The sequence below is a fragment of the Diabrotica undecimpunctata genome, chromosome 1, assembly GCF_040954645.1.
Source record: "Diabrotica undecimpunctata isolate CICGRU chromosome 1, icDiaUnde3, whole genome shotgun sequence".
Classification (NCBI taxonomy): Eukaryota; Metazoa; Arthropoda; class Insecta; order Coleoptera; family Chrysomelidae; genus Diabrotica; species Diabrotica undecimpunctata.
Genome location: NC_092803.1, coordinates 175,347,119 through 175,362,245, shown reverse-complemented (window position 1 = coordinate 175,362,245; position 15,127 = coordinate 175,347,119). Strand labels below are relative to the sequence as shown.

Genomic DNA, 15,127 nt, shown 5'->3' with positions numbered 1-15,127 from the left:
ACACATTGAGTTCTGTTTTAAAGATAATACCACATAATTTCTAGTGCAGTTCTTCCAAAGCCAATTTTCTCCATTGTGGCAAGAACGTCCGGTTGGCTAACTGTATGGAAGACTAGCCAAATCGATAAAAATACACAAAGGTACTTTTTTTAATCAATTGCTTTTGCTAATCTACCAGTTAGAAACGCAATAATCTGTTAATGCAAAGATCATCGAATTTCTTTCATCGATAAGTTTCTAAAAATGTTCTGATTGATTTTTTAATTTTCTTTGTTAGGTTTTCTCCACTCGTCGAGAAATATTCAACAAAAATATTAGCTATATCTTTCGAGTTTGATTTCGTTTGATATCATTTTTAAACATCTTTATCGATCTTGTCAGTTCTTTTTTCTCTACTTCTTTAATGGTTCTCCAACCTTTATCGAGGTTTATTTTAGTTTCTTCTATTTTATGTTTGAAGTACTCGTATTTCGTTTTTTAATGAGAAACTTAAGCTTTTTATTATATTCGCTAAATGATTTCCTTAACTCTTTATTATCAGGTTTTTCCTGTAACCTTTTAGAAAGCTTATTCCTTTTTTCACTAGATTCACCTAATCCACTGGTTATCCACCGATTTCTTTTCATTTCATATCTGTTAAGTTTTACGTGATTTGTGCAATTTTGTATTTTATTTTTTAAAGTATTAATAAACGATTCGAACTAATTAAGTAATTAAGTTCTATGTAGTCAAGATATTGTTTATATTTTTTGTAGAGCATTGCCTTTTTTCTGAGTAACAAAAAACTACTTTTAGGTATTCTGGAATATGGTCAGCGATTACATAGTCTACCACAACTGCATAGATATACTCAGGAAGTATATGCCAGTTAATGAAAATGTGGTCCAGACATGTTTTTTTATAAATAGGAGATATAATCGTGGGCAAAAATCTATGTTCCCCCAAAATATTCAGGTACTCATCCTTGATACTGGTGTTTTGTACAAAATGTGTATTAACGTCTCCCACGATCAAACTCACGTTTCCGTTTTCTCCTATACATTTTAACATTTTTAAACTTTATCGCTCTTAAGAGCTTTCCTAGTCTTTATCTTTTCTAGTGCTTCTTTTAGTTCCCCTTCCTGTATGGCTTCTATTTCCTCAGGGTTTTTCTCTGATCCGCCAATTACGTTGTTTTTATTTTCCTTTGTGTTCGTGCTTTCCGTTCAAGTGTTTTTCGAAGTATTTCGTCCATCGTTTTATTATATCCTTGTTGTCGGTTAATATTGTTCCGTTATTGGTTATTATTTCACTTAGCTTTATTTCTTTGTTGTATAGTAGGTTTTTCGGTGTTCTATAAAACAATAATTTTAGATTTTCTTTTTTTTGACTATTTCTTTAACTTTTATTCTCTTTATTTTGTAACTTTTCTTTTATTGCGATTTTTACTTTTTTATTTCACCATGGTATCTGATTCTCTTTTCTGTTATTTCTTGTGGTTTTATATACTAGTTTTGTTGTATTTGTAATAGTATTTCTAAATTTTTTCTCTTTATTCTTCTGCTATGTCTATCATTTCTCCTCCTTTGTCCATTTTTTTCTCTTCCTTGTATCTATTTCTCGACGTTGCAGATGATCGTTTACTAGTTCTAGACCGACCATAGGCCATCGGCCAGTGGCTCGACCGCAATTCTAAGTAGGACACATTTTATCAATTAGATCTACTCCTCCTTTGGATTTATAATAGTCAATTATGATTTCTGGCTTACCCGTATATTCGTCTAGCAAATCGTCGTGGTGCATCATAGAAAGTAAAATAACGTTCTGGGTATATATGACACAATAGTACATTTTCTCTACACGCACACCTATTTTTTTCTGGCATCTTAGGATTAGTAAATTTAAGTAAAAGCTCTTTTTGTTTTTTTTTTTTATTTTATAGTGTCTATCATAGTCAGATCATGGTCGTTCAAAAGGGGATCGGACAAGCTTAGGCTAGTAAAAAAAATGATCTGTTGTTATATTTCTGAGTCAGAGAAAAATTCCGCATGAAGCTTTTCAAGATATGCTTGTTGTTTTTTAAAACTTATATCAAAAAAATCTGTTAAGTTTATATCAGTCAAATATACAAAACACATAATCAGTATATCACTTACTATCATTTTTTATTACCCTAGAACTAAAATATTTTAAAATTAAATCTTACCTGCCGATTTGTTACAACTTGTATACAACTTATGCGGACTCACGCTCTGCAATTAAATATAGCAGGAGAACTAAATGAACTAGACAACTCTTACAAGTATACTGAATAAAGTGTCGCATTGGTCAGATCGTAATTAATCGTCAGAAATAGACAAATAATTCGACAAGCGGACTCATAGTCCACACGTTAACCCTGAAAGGTTTTAAGTATACTAAATGTAGTGCAAAATGTATTATAAGATACTATTTTCTCTTGGACAAGCAATCAGAGCTAACAGAGAAAATCAAACAGCCGAAATATCGAGACGAGTAAGAATAGGATGGGCAGCGTTCGGCAAACTTTCTTACGTTCTAAAAAATCAAACAATCCCTCTATACTTACGAAGCAAGGTATATAACTCCTGTATAATACCGGTGCTCAGACATGGACATTTACATAGGCCAATTTGGATAAGATAAGGAAGGCACAAAGAGCGATGGAGAGACAAATGTTGGGTATATCACTTAAAGATAGAAAACGTAACCAGTGGATCAGAACCAGAACAAAGACAGAAGACGCGATAGAACAAGCAGCAAAACTGAAATGGAACTGGGCTGGACACAATGAACGTCTCCAAAACGGACGATGGAACAATGCCATCGGAAAGTGGCGTCCATACAATGCAAAGAGATCAAGAGGCAGACCACAGATGAGGTGAAAAGATGACATCAGGAAACAAGGAGGTCCCACATGGCAGAGAATAGCTCAAGATAGGGAAAGATGGAGAGAACTGGGGGAGACCTACATCCAACAATGGAAGGATAGAGAACAGGTTCAAAAAAAAAATTCTTTAGAATCGACACCTCTAGTCATGCCATGAATATTTGTGGTGTGTCTTACCTTAAAAAATTCTATTACAGCCTAAACTAAATCCAAAATTTATTAATGGAATTGTGAAATGTATTGTTAGAAGCATTAATTGAGACGCCCTGTATAATATTTCTATAAAATTATTTTTTGGTTATGTACATATTTTAAATATACATTATATTACCAAAGATAAACTGATTTGAAATAATATAATATAGCAGTTAAAATATATCATTTTGGGTTACACCTTACCACTAAAATTGCTGTCATGAAATAAAACAATAAATTCTATGAAAACGTGGGAAATATTAATAATCCAAACATTCCATCCTCTACTACAAACTGATATACCTTATCTTTAACCCAACTGAAGTCGTCTTACTTCGTTGTATGTCGCTCCCTGACTTTAACTCTCCCTATCTATTCCCATTCTCTCCCCTAACGGCCTTTAATCAGTATGCAAAACCTCCTAGGGAGATTCGTAGGAGTTTGGTAGCATCATTGTAACTATCCCGCAGGCCCAAGACAACAATAACAGTTAAAACTAAAGCATTTTCAAGCACCTCTGGAAACTATAAATGTTCGATTGCATTCCTGAAAATAGAAAACAGGCTACTGGGATTTGTTCAAGAAAAATCTCAGAGGTTTTAGGACAAAGTATTAAAATATTTTAAATATTTATTAAAATGAACTTTGATCAAATAAAAGGCAGATATCGGGCACAATTTATTAATTAAATCGTGCCCAAGTACTTTCGCTTTCGTTTTTTTAACTGAAGAAAAACTAATTAATTTCGATAAAAAACTCGAAGTTGATGGTTGATAAATGCTTTTATGTGATTCATGTTTTAGACTTACTTCGTCAATTTTGGCCTACCCAACAATTAAAGAATGTCATAAACATAAAATTGTACATAACACTATACTACACAAGGACAAAAGGTTTAAAATTAAAAAAAAATAGGCTAAGCTACGTTATGGTTGGCATCAAGAGAGAGAATGGCTCTTGGTCTTAACGGGAATGTTAAGGTGACATATGGCAGTTTGGATGGACAGTCACAATCATGGAGATGTGATCTGCATATTTCAAAATTTTATGAAACTAAGCATTGACCAAAGGTCCAACTTACACTACTATAGGAAATCAACTGATGAAATATTAAATCATATAGAATATTTTAAGTAGGTTGTATAATCCAAATCTCACACTCAAACCTGTCTATAATAATTAGGGTGTTAGTTTGAGGGCCACTGAAGTGGACGTAAACCATAAATGCAAGAAATAGACAGTGGGTGGTAGACTACAACAAAAGGGTCTACCAAGCCTATCAATACTGTAGAAAAGAAGAAATCTATCTATGAAATTAAAATACTCAAAATCTAAAAATTAAAAATCAAAATTGAAAGCAGAGTGTAGTAATGGGGTATAATCCAAGTAGTTCAGTTAAACCCACAGTCAATGGGAGAACTATAAAAGTAATATGTCAAAGCATTACTCAAGGCCAACTGACCCTCAGTTGGAGATGTTGAAATATACAACTGTGGAAATGGTATATCTAAATTACGCAGAGGTATGGAGAGTGTAATTAACGCCAACTATAGATCAATTGAACCTGAGAAAGCTAGTTTTGTAAATTGTTGAAGAATAAAATAGTAATGTTGATCAAAGTATGAAATGCAATAAAGTTAAAATTATCCATAAACTTCTAAATAGAGCTAAACTCAGAATTGCAGAAAAGCTTGCAACTCTTGAAGTTTTGGTCAACACTTATTATCCAGTAAACACAATTTTAACATCAATACTAGTTCATCTATTTTACATGACATTAGTAGAAAGAAAAACTATTTGGAGATGGATTTATTGGAAGATTTGGAGATTACAAAGGAAACAAATGGAAACTCTCACTGTCTCAATACTTAAATTAATTTAAATTGTACTAAATTTAAACCTATTTTTAAAAACTTACAAAAAGTCCACCACACACTGTTTAATAGATTGTTTAGTCTATTTCTTGAATTCATACTTTACGTCCACTTCAGTTGCCCTCAATCTAACACCCTAATTATTATAGACAGGTTTGAGTGTGAGATTTGGATTATACAACCTACTAAAATATTCTATATAATTTAATATTTCATCAGTTGATTTCCTATAGTACTGTCAGTTGGACCTTTGGTCAATGCTTAGTTTCATAAAATTTTGAAATGTGCAGATCACATCTCCATGATTGTGACTGCCCATCCAAGCTGTCATATGTCACATGTCACCTTAATATTTCCGTTAAGTCCAGGAGCCATTCTCTCTCCTGATGCCAATCATAATGTAGCTTGGCCTATTTTTTTTTTAATTTTAAACTGTTTGTCCTTGTGTAGTGTAGTGTAATGTACAATTTTATGTTTATGGCATTCTTGGATTTGTGGATAGGCCAAAATTGATGAAGTAAGTCTTAAACGTTAATCACATAAACACTTTTATCAACCATCAACTTCGAGTTTTTTATCGAAGTTAATTAATTTTTCTTCAGTTAAAAAAACGTTTCTTGTCCTATTTCAGATGCTCCTAAAGATGCTCTAGAAAAATTACTTGGGCAAGATTTAATTAATAAACTGTGCTCGATATCTGCCTTTTATTTGATCAAAGTTCATTTATTCGAGCATTCAACCTTATATCAATTTATTAAAATGTTTATGCAGTTATTTAGAAGTATTATATATATTAAGTCTGAATAATTTTCAGAATTTGTTTTTTGCGAAAATTCATACTACTTTGTAAAATCTTTTTCAAAAAATAATCCGTTTTACCCTTTTTGACTGATATGATATTTTAACACTAAAGTAATGAAACTGTCACTCAAATTACTAATGAAGGACGGAAATACATTTCTGAACCTCTAAAAATAAAAATAAACCAAAACATCTGAGCCGAACTTCATGGCTTATAAGAATCAGAAAATGGCCAATATTATAAAGGACGTTTGTATACTTTTTTTTTTATTTCATTTATTATTACATTTGGAAAACTGACTATACATTGATGAACGTGATTTTCCAATTTTTGGAAATGTACAGGTTTCTTAATAAATAAATATTTAAACCGTAGTAATCAGAAATAATAGTATATTGTTTTATTAGGAGTTAAAGGTAATACTTTTTGTGGCGAGGCTGTACGCTTGAGTGTACATTAAGCTGAGGCACAAAAAGTCATTTTTACTCAGAATAGAACATACTCTCTTTTATACAACTTTTTTCAGACGTCCCAAATAATTGTTGTGTTACTGTGGTTGCTTTTATTGATTGTTACTTTGACAAATATGAACAATCGCCGATTTTTTCCCCACTCGTTAAGTTTTGTGAACGTTTTGTGCTTATTGTCGCCCAAAATTTCGATTATTATGTCTGATTCCCAAGATCCTACGGCATCGCGTATTCCTCCAGATATTTGGTGTACTGCAGAGACTGTAATAGTAGGATTGTTTCCTACCAAGTCTACTGCGGTTTACGAAGCTTTTGAGCTTTTCAGCTACCGCAAGTAGAAACACTGTGTATCCATTTTTTTCAAAATCACTTTTATCGCATTTTTAGATATAAGGTGTTATTACTACCATTTATGAAGGAACAAAAAAAAATAAATATAAGTAGAACTACGATTTATGGTTGCTATGAAACACTGTATATCACATTCAGTTTTCACTTTGCCAATTTAAAACATATTATATCTATATTCCCAAGTATAAACACTGTATATACAGAATATGCGGTGTTTTTATTTAGTTTTGAGATTTACAGCGATTTACCTTGGGAATCATAGAGTTTACATTCGCCAAACCCTAAGACTGTTGATATCATCAAAATATATTTACGTTGTTTACATCCGGCAAGACCGTTGAAGTTGAAATCACCAAAAACATTTTTAGTGGTTTGTTAGTTTGTGTTAAGTGAAGTACAAGTTTGTTTGTATAATTTATTGCATTAGTTATTTAAAATAGACTTTTAAATTTCTGCTGTTACTGATTATGATTAGTTTTCAAATATGAAGGGTACAGGAATAAAAGGGGCTCATCGACATTTTTGAGTTTTACACCTTACTAGCCGACCAACACGACATCGAGTTTTGAGGTAAGTTTTGCTGATATTTAAGAGGGGCGGAGTCTAACGATCCATCGTTTCTGTCGCCTGGTGTAAATGTTCCAAAAATCCTAAAAATAAACTGTATCGACGCCAATTTTTTTAAATTGAAAATCGATACAGTAGTTTTTTAGGATTTTCAGGAAGATTTACATTAGGAAACGAAAACAATATGATTGTTAGACTCCTTAGGAGGAATCTACTCAACAATCTGTTTAATTATTCGAAAAAATTATTCTCCTATCTATGACCGCAGTGGCGCACCCAGGGGGGGGGGGGTTTTGGGGGTTAAACCCCCCCCCCCCGGAGACATTTTAAGGACTCAAAATGGAAGTAACATCATAAAAAAAAATTCGGTGACCAACCAACCCCCCCCCCCCCAGAGGCAAATTCTAGGTGCGCTACTGTATCACCGTTTAGGAGGAGTATTGCGCACAAGAAAGGGGCTTAGCCTTTTAGTATATAAGATTATGCTAAGTTGTTTCAAATTTTATGGCGAATCATCTAGTGCTTTTAAAAGTTAATAAACGGGGCTCATTCCGCTTATATTTCATAAAATTATAATCCCGTACAGGAATAAAAGGTGCTGACTGCGATACAAACTAGTAAATAAGGAGCACATTGCAGGATAAAAAGCGATAGAAGGGGCTGTTTATGTATGTTCAGCGAAAGAAAGCTTCCATTACCTGACCTTCTGAGAAATTCGCCATACTTTCAGTAACAACTGTTCATTGTTGCGTCATACTTTACTCTTACGCGTTCTTTGAAGAGAGATTATACGTTTTTGATGTCTGTGTTGTTTAGCAAAAGTAGTGTTCGTAACAATTAAAATGAGTAATGAAACTAGTATTGATATTATAGGAGTGTATGTAGAGCCAAAAACTAAGAAAAGAAAGTCACACGGTCGGATGGTAGACGTTGTAAAAAAAATAAAACTTCAATATTCTTGAATCTCATGATGTGCAAAATATCTATTTGAGTGGTTTGATCTCAGTTTTGCCAGTTCAAAGACCTTCGAAGAGTGAAGATGCAAGCCATTATGACGCTGTCTACAAGTATAGGGTGCTCGTTATGATAGAGCCTCAGGCGACAGAGGTTACCGTATGTAAGAAAACTTTTATGTCGATTCATGGTATAACTAAGAAGAAAATTGAATATTTAGTCAGTAGTCTGAAGAAAACAGGGGTCGCCCCAAGTGATAAAAGGGGAAAACATGGAAACCACGACAGACTTGACGACGAAATTAAAAGTAAATTACGCGGACACATCAACTTATTCAAGGGACGGACCAGCCATTATAGTCTTCACGACTTAGCCAAGCTGTATCTACCAGAAGAATTAAACGTAAATAAATGTACAGGATGTTTCTAGAGGACAACAAAGACGTGACAGTATCTTATGAAACATACCGGAGTATATTCTGCACAGATTTTAATATAAGTTTTGCTTATCCACGCACAGATACTTGTAGTGTATGTGATGAATATCAAATTAAAGAAAGAATTAGACGTTGAAAAAAATGGTACAAATCATCCGAATCGCTCAGCATCCCTTGATCGTGAGATTTACCAATTACATGTAGAAAACAAAATACATAAACTAAAAGCAGGCACTTTCTTTGACAAGACAATAGTCCCGAATATTAACAGTAGAAATAACGCAAATTTTTCAGAATCTATCATAGATTACGAAAAAAATCTTCCGGTACCTAATATTCAAACTAATGATGCCTACTATAAAAGGCAACTTACTGAATACGTATTTAATATTCACGTACTGGCTACATCACAAAGTATCTTCTACATGAATCCAGAAATAGAGGGGAAGAAAGGTAGTGATAACGTTTGTTCTCTTGTTCCCCACTTCGTGTACAATATTATGCGACGAAATACAAAACACCTAAGTATCTTTTGTGACTCTTGCAGTGGCCAGTTGGAATCTGTAATGAGGACATTTACAGTAAGAGGGCACTCATACTTATAGTGCGATAAAAATATGGGACTTATCAAATCTGCAACTAGGACAGAGGTTCCTGACGATTGGGTTGAGGTAGTTAAGGATGCTCGTCAAACACCGACGCCATTTGAGATAATTAATGTTGACCATTCATTTTTTCGAAGTTAGACATCCCATCTTGATACGATATATACCAAGAAATCATCATATCAATCGCGACCGATAAAGGAACTAAAAATTACTAATTCAAACACTAACATCTACTTCCGTTCAACATACAATGGAGTGTGGGAACAGGCCTCTATGGCTGGAAGAAACAAAAGACGAATAAATAATATACGTGGTACTGAATTCATACTACCAGGATCTGCCTATGAAGATGTCTTGAAAATTTTTGCAGAATAATATAAGGACCTGCAAGATTTAAAAATGTTCTGTTTACCGAATGCGGCCGAATACTACACTAACATTACATATTATAAGTAGTAAGTTTTTTTAAACTGATGTAACATTGTAAAATTAAACATCTATTGCTATGTCAATAAACAGTAGAAACCTTATTTTCATTAATTTCTACACAGATAAACCCAACTTTTGTTTAATCGTTAAGGAGACTATGCTTTTAGATAAAGTACAAAAAGGGACACATTGCAAGAATGAGCCCCTTGGGCCTTTGCAGATATCTGACATGATGCGTGAATGTTAACAGATCGTCTATAACGAGTACATTACGAGATACGAGACAAACAAAATAAATTTATATTATACAGACATTCAGTAATAAGGGGATATTATTTTATAGTTGTTTATGTGTGTTTTAAAGAGGCCATTATCTCTTAAATATTGATTTACTCAAAACAAACAAAATGTCGATGAGCCCCTTTTTTCCTGTACCCTTCATATAAATAAAAATACAAGAATTCAGTTAATACTAGACATGTGTCGAAACCAGAAAAAGAACGACTGGGGAGAATCATCCACAAATGATACTCAAATGTAAAAGATTTTTTACAGATAGTATAGATTTTTATTTTCATTATTGTTTTGGTTTTAGCGACTAGCAATCGATTTATCCCAAAGCTAATAGCAATAATGGTTACCCTAAAGAGATTGATGAAATGCTTAGACGTGATTTAGAGCTTTCATCTTTAGATGAGGATAGTGATGATAGCGTTACTGACCCAGATTACCAACTAACTGGAAACCTGGAAACGTGACTGATCATTCAGATTTGACATTTGAAAGCATACCTACTGAACGGGAAGCCACTATAAAAAGGAGACATATGTCAGCTATAGAAAAAAGTAGAAATAACAAAAATAAACATCCCATTTTTCCTAGATGCACTGCGAAGTGTAAGAAGTCTTGTTGGGAATTCAGCGAAGAATGCCGAGCAGATATTTGGAATGTATATTGGGACGCAGATTGTACAACTTGAAGGCTGTGGCTTGCAAGATATATTTTATTCAGACCTGTTTTGCGTAGAAGAGTTCCAGTAGCTACTAATAATGTATATAAGAAAAATGAAACAAAAGTATTTTATTTACGTAAAAATGATGACACCGAATTTTTGCCAGTATGCAACTATGTTTACTTAATACATTTGGTTATACTAAAGATTCGTTTATTAATGAATTATCATAAGCTATCCAAAAGAAGCCATTTAATGCATATGTAAAGGAAAATCGAGGTAAAAAATATAGTAACGTCTGTAACAGGGACATAATAGAAAATCATATAAATTCTTATAATCCCTTCGTTACATTAGTAAATTAAACAAATTTTGTTTTTTTGTTACTTGGTGAAAAATTCTTCTAATAATTTAATTTTATCTGACTCATTTATATTGACAATTCAGACATACAATATACATTTCAAAGTAGACGACTTTAAAATGATATTGCCAATATTGTTTGAGTTGCGCTCCTGGGACGACTTTACTTATAAGATAGTTCATTCGATTACATGAAATCAAATATCTTATCTCTTTAATCAGCTTAGGCATTTCGCCAACCTGGGCCCCCTTTTTGTTTTAAAACCTCGGGTGATCATCTACACCTAGAGCTTTGTCGTTTACCAGCAATTTGATGGCCTTAGAAATTTCTTTTTTAGCTTTTATCTCTACTTTTATTTCTAGAAAATTTTTGTTTATTCGTGCAATCTCTTGAACTTCTGTGTCTCTCGTATCATTCAGCAGCTCCTGAAATGCTCTGTACATTTTTTTAGGATAGCTGTTTATCCCCGATGAGGTTATCTGGTCTTCATATCTTATTGTAGTCTTATCTCTATCAAATTTCATTTGGTTGGAAGCGTTTCCTTTAATTTTTTTACTTGCTTCTTTAACCCTAATAAGAAGAAACAACTCGAATAAAATTCAGTAAGACAGCAATTATGCAAAATATTTCGCCACGTTTTTACTGTCGTATTTTCATTTATTATATCCGAATGTTTATATTTCATATCCTTTTTTAATCGTTTTATTTAATCCAATATGATAAAAAGTATTGAAAATTTTTTATTTTAGATTTTCGTTCGATAACACCTACCAAAACTCTAAACTTGCATCCGTAAATCATCTTAGATATAGAATTGTTCGTTCTATCTAATCCCATATATCTTGCCATTTTCAAGTCGCGATCGAACCAGAAAATTGTAAATCAGTCGCCGTCATCTTCAGCTTGTCCTCTTGCAAAACGGAATATAATAATATATTTTTATTTTTCTGAGTACTGGGATTCTGATTCCGATGCAATTCAGCGAAAGTTTGTCGGAATGCCATGACAAATAGTATTTGTATTGGAAATAAAGTTAGGGATACTATTCAGATTTCTGCAGTTGATGAAAAAGGAATTCGACATTGAAATTTTTTATTAGTCTAGAAAATTTAAAATTGTAAATAATGTTTTAAAGTACGGCTATTTGTTAAATCAATTATTTATTACAAATTGTATTTGAGATGTATATACTGCATCCCTCATGTATACCAAATAGTTGCTATTTGGGAATTATTATAATATTAATAAATATCTTTTTTTTCCTCAAATACATGCAATACACAAAATATGTAAAATAAATATGTATAAAATATTAATAAGAAAGAAAAAATGCCGAAGATTAGTTGCTACTGATTTCAAGAAATCAGTACCTCTGCTTTTCACCTTAAGCAAGAAAAAAAAATAATATATTGTTCAAAAACTATCACATATAGAAAATGCAAAAAGCTCAGGTTTATATTACCTACCTGTTTGTTGCTTTTTTTTACAATTTACATTAATATGTACATTCCTATCGTAGTTGTTAATATCTATTCTTTGCCTCAAGAACTATCGCTTAGCTCGTTAAATAGTTGCAGTAACACCAATGATCACCTGTCACCAGTTTACCATAACGGATTTTTAAACTATTTGTTCTCAAACATTTAATAATAATCCTTGTATCGGCATGTAAGTAATATTATTTTATTTCATTTTTTATTAAATCATTTTTTCAGTTAATTTTTATTTAGTTAATTTAAATTCATATTTATTAAATTGCACACATATAATATTGGCATAATTGCTGTATATTTTGTAGCAGACAGTACCCTAATAAGGTTAATATATTTTCAGCATTTAGTTTACCATGTACCGTTGAACTAAAGATGATTAGCAAATTATACATGATATGCGAAACCGATCATTGGTGGTAGAATAAGTTGATTGAGAGTAAGTCTTAGTCTTATTTCTTTTACCTATTTCTTAATACTTCTCGTACAATTCGAAATTATATCGCCTTTTCCAAATACCATTCTCACAGATTGCGCCCAATATTCTGCGTAGTATCTTCAAAGACGAGCAGACGATTTGCGTCTGTTTTTGAGATGGTTCATGTTTCTTCTCTGTATACGCCATCTATAAATTAAATTATTAAATATAAATCTTCACTTATAGCCTGTTCAATTTTTAGATCTTAATGCTAATAAATAATGGAAATATGATTTTAAGAAAAAAATGCTATATTGGTTACTATTGGTCATGGAAAGTTTTTCTTTTACATTGTATTTTTGCACTATTTTTTCAGTGAGCCAACTTTGAAGCGCGTTACGTAAAAAATATCAAAGTTATTATAAATTATTATAAACTAAAAAGTCAGCTCGTTTTTTCATACGGTTTTTTAATAACAATTTTGATAGAATGTTGAATTTTTTTTAATCTTAAAATTGAAACTTCGCAAAGAATCGATTGCAATCTGCTAAATACCTCTAAAGCCATTGTTTGGGCAAGTACAGTTGTTTAAATAATCGGTCTCCGGGATAAACAAAATGAATAACTTACAAACTGTGTGATCGCTCTAGCTAAGATTTAACACACTTTAGCAACTCATTGGTTGCCGTAATTTTAAATAGTTATGCTTTATGTTAAACATAACTAAGCTAAAGTACGGCTAAACAACTTTCTATTTCCAGAGATAGCCGAAGAACAATGAGGATTCGTACCAGGAAAAGGAACGCGGGAGCAGGTACTGAACACCAGACAAATAATAGAAAAAACGAAGGAACACAACATACCAATGCTGCTCTATTTCTGAAGTATTATGGAAAATATGGGAATATTTAACCATCTAGTTAACCTAATTAGAAATCTGTATGAAAAAAACTCAACCAAAGTTAAAATACAGGGAATATATTCAGATACATTCAAAACAAAGTTTTTACAATAATTGTTCAAAATGTCTGCCATTCACTGTCTGCATTTAATTGTCGACATTTATTCTCTATTCTTTGTCGTAAATTATCTAGAGATTCTGTTTGGGTGGCATACATTTTTTTTAAATACCACTGTAAGAAAAAGTCTAGGGGTGTTAAATCCAATGACCTAGGTGGTCAATCTATCATCTGTCCTCTTCTACTTATCCATTAAGCAAGAAAAGTTTCGTTTAAAAATTATCGCACAGATAGAGCAAAGTGTAGAGGAGCTCCATCATGTTGAAATACAATTAAATCTTCGGAAAGATTATCATTATTTTCTACTATCGTTTTAATACGATCAATCACTTGCCTAACTAACTCAAGATACGATGCACCATTTAAGTTTTCAGTCATAAAGAATTGTTCGATTATGTGATCACCTAGGATACCATATTATACGTTTATCTTTGAGGATACTGTGTGCGAAATTCACCACAATATGTGGATCACTCTCAGCCCAATATCAGCAATTATGTCTGTTGATCAAACCATTTATTGAAAAATGAGCATTCATCCGAAAAGCAAATAGTGTTTAACAATTTTTTGGCATGGATTGGCAATGATGCATTGTGTTATTAATTTGCAAAATTCGAGGCAACTTTGAGGCCACACGAGACAATCTTCTTCATTTAATACTTGTACCAATTTAATTTGTATAGATGAAACATAAATTTATGTAGGACTCGGAAGGTTGTAGAAGATGCTCACCGATTGCTCTGCTTATTTTTGACAGTGATTGCTCAGCCTCTAAGTTAACTTGCCTTAAACCGGCTACTTGGACTGCTTCGTTATTTACAAGTTCCTGTCGGTTATGTTTTTTATTGCAAACTGACCCTGCTGCTCTAAAATTCTGCGTCAGTTCAATTATACAATTACGAGTTGCATGTCTATTGTGATGCGTTTCGTTAAAAATTCTAGCAGCAGCTCTTGCACAATTATTATTTTTGTAGGACAAACCTACAATTTCAATTCTTTCTTACAAAGTATAAACAATTTCAGGGATCAAATTGCACACGTATCAAAATAGTCTGTTGCAAGTTATAACAAATTGTCAATGGCTATTAACCGATTAAAATGAATGTCCAAAAAACCTTTGATAAAACTTTAATAAAAAGTGAAGCGTTTTGTTTCTTGGTTTTTTAAAGCTACTACAAATGGTACGGTTAAATATTTAAAAAGTTTAAATTATGCTACAATTTATTTTATAAGAGTCAATTAGAGTGAGAGAGTATCTTGTTAAAAAAATTGTTTATCTCATAAATTAATCACTTTAAGCCAAATATATTA

At 32.3% G+C, this 15,127-nt stretch overlaps 1 protein-coding gene across 1 annotated transcript in view; it reads left to right on the top strand.

The window, feature by feature from the left end:
- tei (irregular chiasm C-roughest protein teiresias) overlaps positions 1 to 15,127 on the top strand; it is a 578,605-nt gene that overhangs the window by 254,103 nt on the left and 309,375 nt on the right. The window lies entirely within an intron of this gene.